This window comes from Nicotiana tabacum, chromosome 9, assembly GCF_000715075.1.
Source record: "Nicotiana tabacum cultivar K326 chromosome 9, ASM71507v2, whole genome shotgun sequence".
NCBI classification, from domain to species: Eukaryota; Viridiplantae; Streptophyta; class Magnoliopsida; order Solanales; family Solanaceae; genus Nicotiana; species Nicotiana tabacum.
This window is the reverse complement of record NC_134088.1, coordinates 11259380-11268017: the sequence shown is the minus strand read 5'-3', so window position 1 is coordinate 11268017 and position 8638 is coordinate 11259380. Positions and strand designations below refer to the sequence as shown.

General features: G+C 30.9%; 1 long non-coding RNA gene across 1 annotated transcript; it reads left to right on the top strand.

Annotated features, from left to right (window-relative positions):
• Window positions 1-6644: 6644 nt before the first annotated feature.
• LOC142164349 (uncharacterized) lies at window positions 6645-7678 on the top strand. The gene is made up of 3 exons (XR_012695130.1): window positions 6645-7095; window positions 7179-7443; window positions 7544-7678. It is a non-coding gene; the product is annotated as an uncharacterized LOC142164349 (long non-coding RNA).
• The last annotated feature ends 960 nt before the right edge of the window (window positions 7679-8638 follow it).

The following is an 8638-nucleotide window of genomic DNA, read 5'->3' as shown; positions in this document are numbered from 1 at the left end:
CTTGGACGCATTCGAGAAGGGTATTCCCCCTCAGTCTCGCGTTCCCGTCTCAGGCTTCGCATTCGCGAAGAAGAAAACTGGAACCTGGGAGATTTGCCTTACGCGTTCGCAAGTGGGACCACGCGAACGTGAAGAACAAAACCCCTGGGCACTGAACACAAAAACCTGCAACCTTTTATGAATTCAAAACTTTCCGAAACCCATCCGAAACTCACCCGAGCCCTCGGGCTCCAAACCAAACATACGTACTAACTCAAAAACATCATATGAACTTATCCGTATGATCAAATCGCCAAAATAACCTCTTAAACAACGAATTTAGCATAGAAATCTAAGAAAAATCTCAAAACTTTCAAAGTAGGAATTTTCACAACTACGGGTCCGAATCACCTCAAACGACTTCCGTTTCTTACCAAATTTCACAGACTCATCTTATTTCACATATAAGACCTGTACCGGGCTCTGAAACTAGAATACGGGCCCGATACCATCAAATTCTAAATGCATTTCATTTCCAAAACTCATAGAAATTTCCAGAAAATAATATTCTTTAAAAATTTATTTCTCGGGCTTGGGACCTCGGAATTCGATTCCGGGCATACGCCCAAGTCCCATATTTTTTCACGGACCCTCCGAGACCATCAAATCACGGGTTCGGATCTATTTACCCAAAATGTTGACCGAAGTCAACTTAAATGCATTTTAAGTCAAAATTTTAACATTTTCACAGATTTTCACATAAATAGCTTTTCGGTTACGCGCCCGGACTACGCACGAAAATCGAGGTGATGCTGAAAGAGGTTTTTAAGGCCTCAGAATACATAATTCATTTTAAAAACAAGTGATGACCTTTTGGGTTATCACAAACTATTACATATGATGGCGGAAGACATACTTGATCTTCTCCATCATTTGGCAAAGCTTGTTTCTTTTTTATGGTACATTCTCCAGCTATTTCTCAATAGTTATAGTTGTACATCAATTTGTGCGAGTGAATTGCATTGATATTACTTCTTATTTCTTAGGCAGTTGAATTGTTCCAAAGAAACTTTTCTATTTGTCACACCTTTATATTATTATTTCTCCTTTCTCAGACACTTAAATATGGTATTAAAATAAAGTTGTACTCCCAATTGAAAACCTGGTTGGGACCATCCACCTTAACTACAATTTACTGCTTTGCCCCCTGCATATTATGGAAGAAGTGCAGTTAGTTGTTAAAAACTATAATTGATGTTTGATGTTCATCTCCTAATGAGTAACTTCTATTGAATTGGCATTGAACATCCTACTAAGAAAAAAAGCAGCGTGAGAATTAGGATAAAATATCTACCTGCTGTGTTGATTTTGGTAGAGATATTGATACTCTAATTGCATTAGTAAGTAAAGAGGAGATAAGTTGATTTTAGGCAACTTTTGCGGTTCAAAGGGAGCACTGCATAACTTTTCTAAAAATTTAAATTTTATTAGGACTACTTATGAGATGTGAATATGAATGTAAGATAATTATTTTTTTCCTGATAATTTGTACTTATACATTGGAACTATAACATAAAGTTTCTTCCTTGCAAGTGTCTTGAAAAATTACATAAAAGACTAACAATTACTATTAAGGTTCTCGCTTTCTTTTATAGATGATTCAGAAAGCAATTGAGCAGTCGAATGAATTAAAAGACGATTCTTATGAAAAAGCAATATCAAAGTGCATTATGACAGAGTGGGGCGACTTGCCATTGGCTCATATTACTATACTCAGACACCATCCGAGAGACCTCTGTGAAAACAGTGAATTGTAGAGACTCCATGTGATAGCTACAAGGCTTTGTGATTGATTTTCCAATACTAGCTTTACGGTACCCACGTTGCGCATGTATCTATATTAATGAATACATAATTTTTTAAAAATTACGCAAATATTATCAAACTATGTATTTGAGTAATATAAATTATATAATAAAAGTTAAAGAAATATTCTAGAAAATACTGAATGTTGTTTCCATTTCGTTAGCTTAATAAATGAAGAAATCATGTTCCATATAAGTTTTTAAATTCTTTATGGTGATTTATAAGGACATATGTTGTCTTCTGAAAATTATTGTTATTTTAATGAGCCTAATACTGAAAACAAAACAAAAAAGAGAATAAAAAGGTTGGTTTTATAGCTCCCAAAAATTTAATATTGACAATATAAAATCTAAAAAATGACTATCGTTGAATTAATATCTTAAAATAAGCAATTTAATATAAAAAGATATAGTGAGGCATCATCATTTGTTGGACTAAATGCAAGAAAAAGAAAAAAATGACAACTTATTTATAAAATACATTTCCTTCCTACTATTTCATCCTTAAATTTCTTACAAAAATACATATGATTTATTAGTATAATTTTGATATATAATTTCGGTAACTTATTTATGCTCGCTTATCTGATTAAGTTTTGTGCTTTAACATGTAAAAATTCGTTAAAATTTTTGAAGTACATTATAGTTATTATTACTGTAATAATATTATTTTCAAATGTAGTCTTGTTATTTCTAAAATTATTTATAGCTTTATAGATATTTTTTTTACTCGTCATGTTAGGTTTATAGGTTTGATTTACGATGTATAGGAAATTTCGATAGTTTTTGAGTTAAAATTAAATCTATTCTTTTATTAGTAAACTAGTATTAGCACCCACGTAGATGCACGGACACTAACCATGTTAAATATTTGAGTTATTTGGATTATACGTAAAAAATCTTAAAATTTAAACCTTCTCGATAAATATAGATAATTATTGGATATTAATTAAGACATGAAAATGATTAAACATTTCTCAAATCTCCTAGTTATAATTCTATTTTTCTTTTTTAGTACCATTCTCGCCAGTGTCATTGGATAAAAAAAAAATAGTCAGGAAACAAAATAATAACTCATATTTATGGCAAAACAATCAAAGGTTGAGACTATGAAGGACTCTTTGGATACGACTTGACTCTTTTACTACTGCTTGAACTCTTATTTGGTGTGTTGATATATTCTAAAATTATTTCTATTTTAAATTTTCAATTTCTAAAATTTTATTTTTCAATAATAATTATTTTTATAACAATGTAAGTGAAAATATTATCCTTAATTCAAAACTCATTTTAGTCGGCTATCTAAAATTTAAAAGTTCTTTAGCCAGTGATTTTCTTTCTAGTATGACTTCATTTTGATATTTGATATTAACCATATTAAATATGTGAGTTATTTGAATTATATATAAATAACCTTAAAATTTAAACGTTCTAGGTAATTACAGATAATTGTTAGATATTGTTTATGAAACACTACATGAAAAAAGGCTAACATTTTCTCAAATTTCGTAGTGATAATTTTATTTTTGCACCATTCTTATTGGTGTCATTGGAACCTAAAATTAGCCACGAAATAATAACTCATATTTATGAGCTTTGGAAAAGCACAAAGGTTGGCACAATATGAACGATTCTTTAGTTACGACGTGACTCTTTTACTACTACTTAAATTCTTATTTGGTATGCTATTATGTTTAAAAAAATATTTCTATTTTGAAACTTCATTTTCTACAACATTATATATATTTCAATAAAATAATTATTTTTATAGTGATGCAAGTGAAGATATTATCCTTAATTTAAAATTCGTTTTAATCGGCTAGCTAAAAATTTAAATGATTCTTTAGCCGGTAAATTTTATTTTAGTATGACTCCATTTTGAGTTTATCGATATCTCTAGCCACAAATTTCAAATTTTGAATACCCTATACATATACAGATTTTTTGTTCTTTGAATCATTAAATGTAGATTAATTGATTGTTATTATATAGGCGAAATACATAAACAGCCCCTCCAAGTTGTCCACAACGGTCATTTGAACACCTTAATTTAATTTCGCCTTGGACCGTTGTGGACAACTTGGAGGGACTGTTTATGTATTTCGCCTATTATATAACATTGCATATATTGTCTTAAAATTGCTAAGAAATTTTTCCACCATACGTGGCTTAACCTCAATGCAAACTACTTAAATTACAATTAAATTCAAATTCGAATATCATATCACTTTGTTAGCAATAGTGATTTTTTAAAAAACGACACACAATGTAAATAAAAAAAATATTCTAAGATATCCTTATCTTATAATCTATGTATTTGAGTTGAAAAAAATATTTGAAATCGATGAGATTATCTTCCAATTTTTTTACACTCAACGAAGATGAAACAGAAGAAGTCTCTTATTTCTGGTTTTTAGATTTTTCATACATTTTTTGCTATATTTATTTTCTTTTATCTTAATTTTTTTATGTTTTTCTTTCTTTTGTTACACAAAATTAAGTTATTTCGTAATAAAATGATGAGTTTTAATAGAAATTGTCTATATAAGAACTCTATTTATATTTTTAATCTTTGGAAGAAATTTTGTCATATTTTTTTTGGCTTTATCTTATCAACCTAAACAGGAACCAACCACTTAAATTAAAAAATTGAGGATGTGTAATTTATTTATAATTCGTATGTAACATGTGTATAATCATGTGTAATAGGTATATCATCTATGTATATTAGCTATAAAAAGTAAATAATAAATCTGGCCGGATATTTATGTAATAATCCATAAGATTTTGGTTTCTTGATTTTATCCATGATATGACTTCTATTATAATTATTTTAAAAACTCTCTACTAATATTTAAAAATATATTATCTTTTATTTTAAAAATTACATTATAATTTAAAAAATAATCCCATTTCGAAATAATTTGTTTACATTTTAAAAATAACTATTTCACGTCATACCAATTTTTTTGAAATATACTTTTCGTTACACTTGAAAATCGTTATAGAAACTATCAATTAGAAACCAATATCCCTGCTTTTGAATTCGAGAAAAAAATCTTTCACATAATCTAATTATTCAAAACTAATATTTTTTAATGAAAAAGATACTACACCCTTGCAATATTGGTTTGACTGCAGCTAAATAAAGAGGTTTTGGCTTATATCCTTCAATTCCTAGAAGGTGTTAAATAGAAATTAATCAATTATATAGTCAAAGTTTTGTTATTTGTTTGATGTCCATTTATATAAATTGACTCTTCAAACAAATATTTTTCAAAAAGAAAAAAAATAACTTGTGTTGAATATTGATTGATTTTTGTAATGTTTCTTTCTCCAGCATGTGGGTTTACTTCATTATATATGCAAGTAAATTTTTATCAACTTTTAAACTTTTGTTTTTGTTATAAACATAGATGTGTACCTTATATATTATATTATTTTAAAAAAAAAATTCCTTTATTCAAATCTAGCTATAGTGTTTTAAAGAATTATAATTATAGGATTTTAAATGTAAAAGAGTTTATAGTTATATGGAGTATTTTTTTTTACCAGAGGCGAAGTAGTATTTACATAATTTGAATTAAGATAACAAAAGTTCCTAACATATGATCACTAACCGAATTAAGTATGATAACATGGTAATAAAAGATATTTTTTTTAATTTTAATTCAAATTTCCTAACATATGATCATACTAACATAGCGAAATATAGAATAGTTATCATATACTATTGATATTTATTAGTTTGTCACTTGGCTTAACTACATAATCAATTATATATGACAACTTTATAGCTTTAATATACATATAAATATAGATTTCAATGCGCACGTACCTTTTAATTATTTTAAGTTATTCACTGTAAAGTCGTGGATAGTGAATAACCTTTGGAATATTTACACTAAAAGAGTAACATTTTGTATTTAAGGGAAAAGGAATAAGGGGTTCTAACGGCATGCGACTTTATTTGCTTCCTACCTATTCCCTTTCATTTAATTATTCATGTTTACTAAAATAGTAAAATTCTAAAGACAGACAATAATTCTATAACAATGACAACACTCCTAAACCTTAAAGGAGTCCGACTTCTAAGTACACGCTAGTTTCCTACTTTGACTTTGCTAGTAATTTTTTTTACATATATGGTTTAAATAAGGAAAAAATAATATAAATAATAAAAAAAGATAAGGTAGTAGTATATAACTATTACCCGCAGCGATTGCCCTAACTAGGGTTTTTACGAAGATGCATGTTGATAAACTAAGAAGTGCTACTGTGGCTCTTAAGATCCGAAAGATTGGAAAGACGAAGCGAGAAACTACGAAGCTTCTGGTTGGGTCTTGTTTTATCAATTTTTGAATTGATAATGAAGAGTCTTGTGTTCGCTTACATGCTTTGTCTGCAATGCTGAATTTTACTAGCTGATTCTGATTTATTTCTGATAGTATAAATCCATTAGTTTATGCTGATTTAATAATGAGTTGTTGGTTTGCAGAAGACATCATGGGTGAAGGATGTTTGGTCGGATGATATCAATCGGCAGCTGGCGGGGACCTCACGAGTCCGTAAATTGGTTGATATGAGTATGACTAATCATGGTCCAGGCTCACGACTCTCGAACTTGGTTGATATCACAAGGAGTCTTCATGCTGGAGAAGTTAGGTCTCATGTTGCTCGATTTGTTGAGTTTCTGAGCAATAAAGATTCTTGGCAGCTCCAGGTAGAGAATTATTAATAGCTTCCTCATGCTTAATGATGGCTGTTGTGGAATAATTGGTGTACCCATTTTATGGTCATCGTCCCCCTAGTCTGGTTCAGTTAATTGATGGAAAAGCTTAATCTCCTATGTTTTGATAAAATTCTCATTCAGCTGGGAAACCGCTCAGGTAATTAGCTTGGAAAGAGAGAAATCCATTTTGTAGAATATATCTGATAGTTGTGACATACGTATTTGATAACATGCTTCTAAAGTGAGGTACTAACTTAGTGTCTAACTTTCTGAGCTTTGTGACAGATATAGTTGAAGATAATCTTTTAGGGAAGATAACTGCATTTCAATCTTCCCCTCTCCCCTAACTAGCCATGCTTGACTGCAGTCACCTATGGTTTAACCAACACTTGCTTTATCCTTATGGTTTTGCATTCATAGGTTGAAGCTGCTTGGGTTCTCATCAGTGCTTTTGATGGCTCGACTCCTGCGATTGACCATTTACTGGAGCCAATATTTCAAAAACTGTATACCAATCAGGTGTGTTTTAGACCCCTACGACATGTTGTATTTTCTTTCCAACTATAGGCTGATATGTGGTTTTCTGAATGGTTGGTTTACAGGAAAGTCTTGAAGTAGTGGTCGCTGGCATTTTGTCCAATTATATACTTCCGCAGAGCATAGCAACCAAACAATTCCGAACACTGCTCTCTATCAGTATGACTAAGCCTGCTCCGGGCTAATTTTTTTATTCAATTTGCCTATCACTTACTTTGCCAATTTTTTTCCACAGATAAGTCACTTGATCTTTGCAAAGCTATGAAGTTTAGTGTTATTCTTCAATTTGCTCAGTTTATAAAGATGCCATATGTCCCACGGGACCTCAAGGTAGATAGTGATGTGTTGTTGATTACCTTTCTGCACCTTCTTTAGCGTCTTGCGGTTCTAGCTTCACACTTGCTTTATCCTTATGGTTTTACATTCATAGGATGATTCTGCTTGGATTCTCGTACTCATTTTCTCTCGCAACCTCGCCGAAATATTTGATATGGATGAATATGAGCTGGTGGTGGAAGTTATTGTAAAGCTTCTGGACTTCCAGATGAAAGTCTTTGTGAGAAGGTGTGTTTTATTATTGTAAGCCCCCCCCCCCCCCCTCCGGGTCTCCCGTACCCACATGTTGTATAAAGATTAGTCGGCTGAATGTATTTTCTTTTCATCTATAGGCTTTGCTGGTAGTGGGGCAGATTGCTGCCGGTTATTGTGATTGTCTTCTTGACCATGGCGCTTTGACTCCTTTGTTGAACAAGTCAAAGGAGGCGAACAACAATTTTCCGATGCAGAGAGAAGCCACGAGAATTTTGTCTCAGATTTTTAAAAGCAAGCCGGATCTTCCATCTGAGCAGGTTGGTTAATGACTGTTCAAAAGTTTTTACGCCTGCAATTATTTAATTCAAAATATTGCTTTTCCTTGAGCATTCAAAATACCATCATCGTGGGTGTACCATCTGTCATCACCTTAAAAAAATGATTTACTCCATTTATGTGACACCTTTTCTATTTTTGAAACGACATTCAATTTCTATGCAATTTTCACAACTTTTAAACTATTCAGATCTTAAACTTTGATGTAATGTTTCCTCTATCGAACTAAGTCGTTGCTTAGCTTCTTCTTTCTCATTGCAACATGAAGTATACCTTCTTAGAATATGCTAATAGTCCATCCTGCCAGTAAGATTTAATGTTATACCACAATCAAATACTCAATAGTATTAAGTGTTTGAACCTACCAGCAATACGGAAAAGGAATTTTATTGATAACGATAGACGAAGAATGAACTTCTATATTGATGAAATAGTCTGAACTCTGGACTTCTAATAGAAAGGAATCAACAGTAAACTATTATACTGGATAAAATCAGGATTTAGAGTATCTCAGGGATCGTACCTTCAGCAATTAATTTACAACTTGGGAATTTTCTATTTGATGCGTCTTAAATGCCTGAAAGTTATTCATCTCTTCAATCATTGTTTGATTGTGAATTTTGATGTTGATGCTTGAAGATATCTATGAGTAAGCATT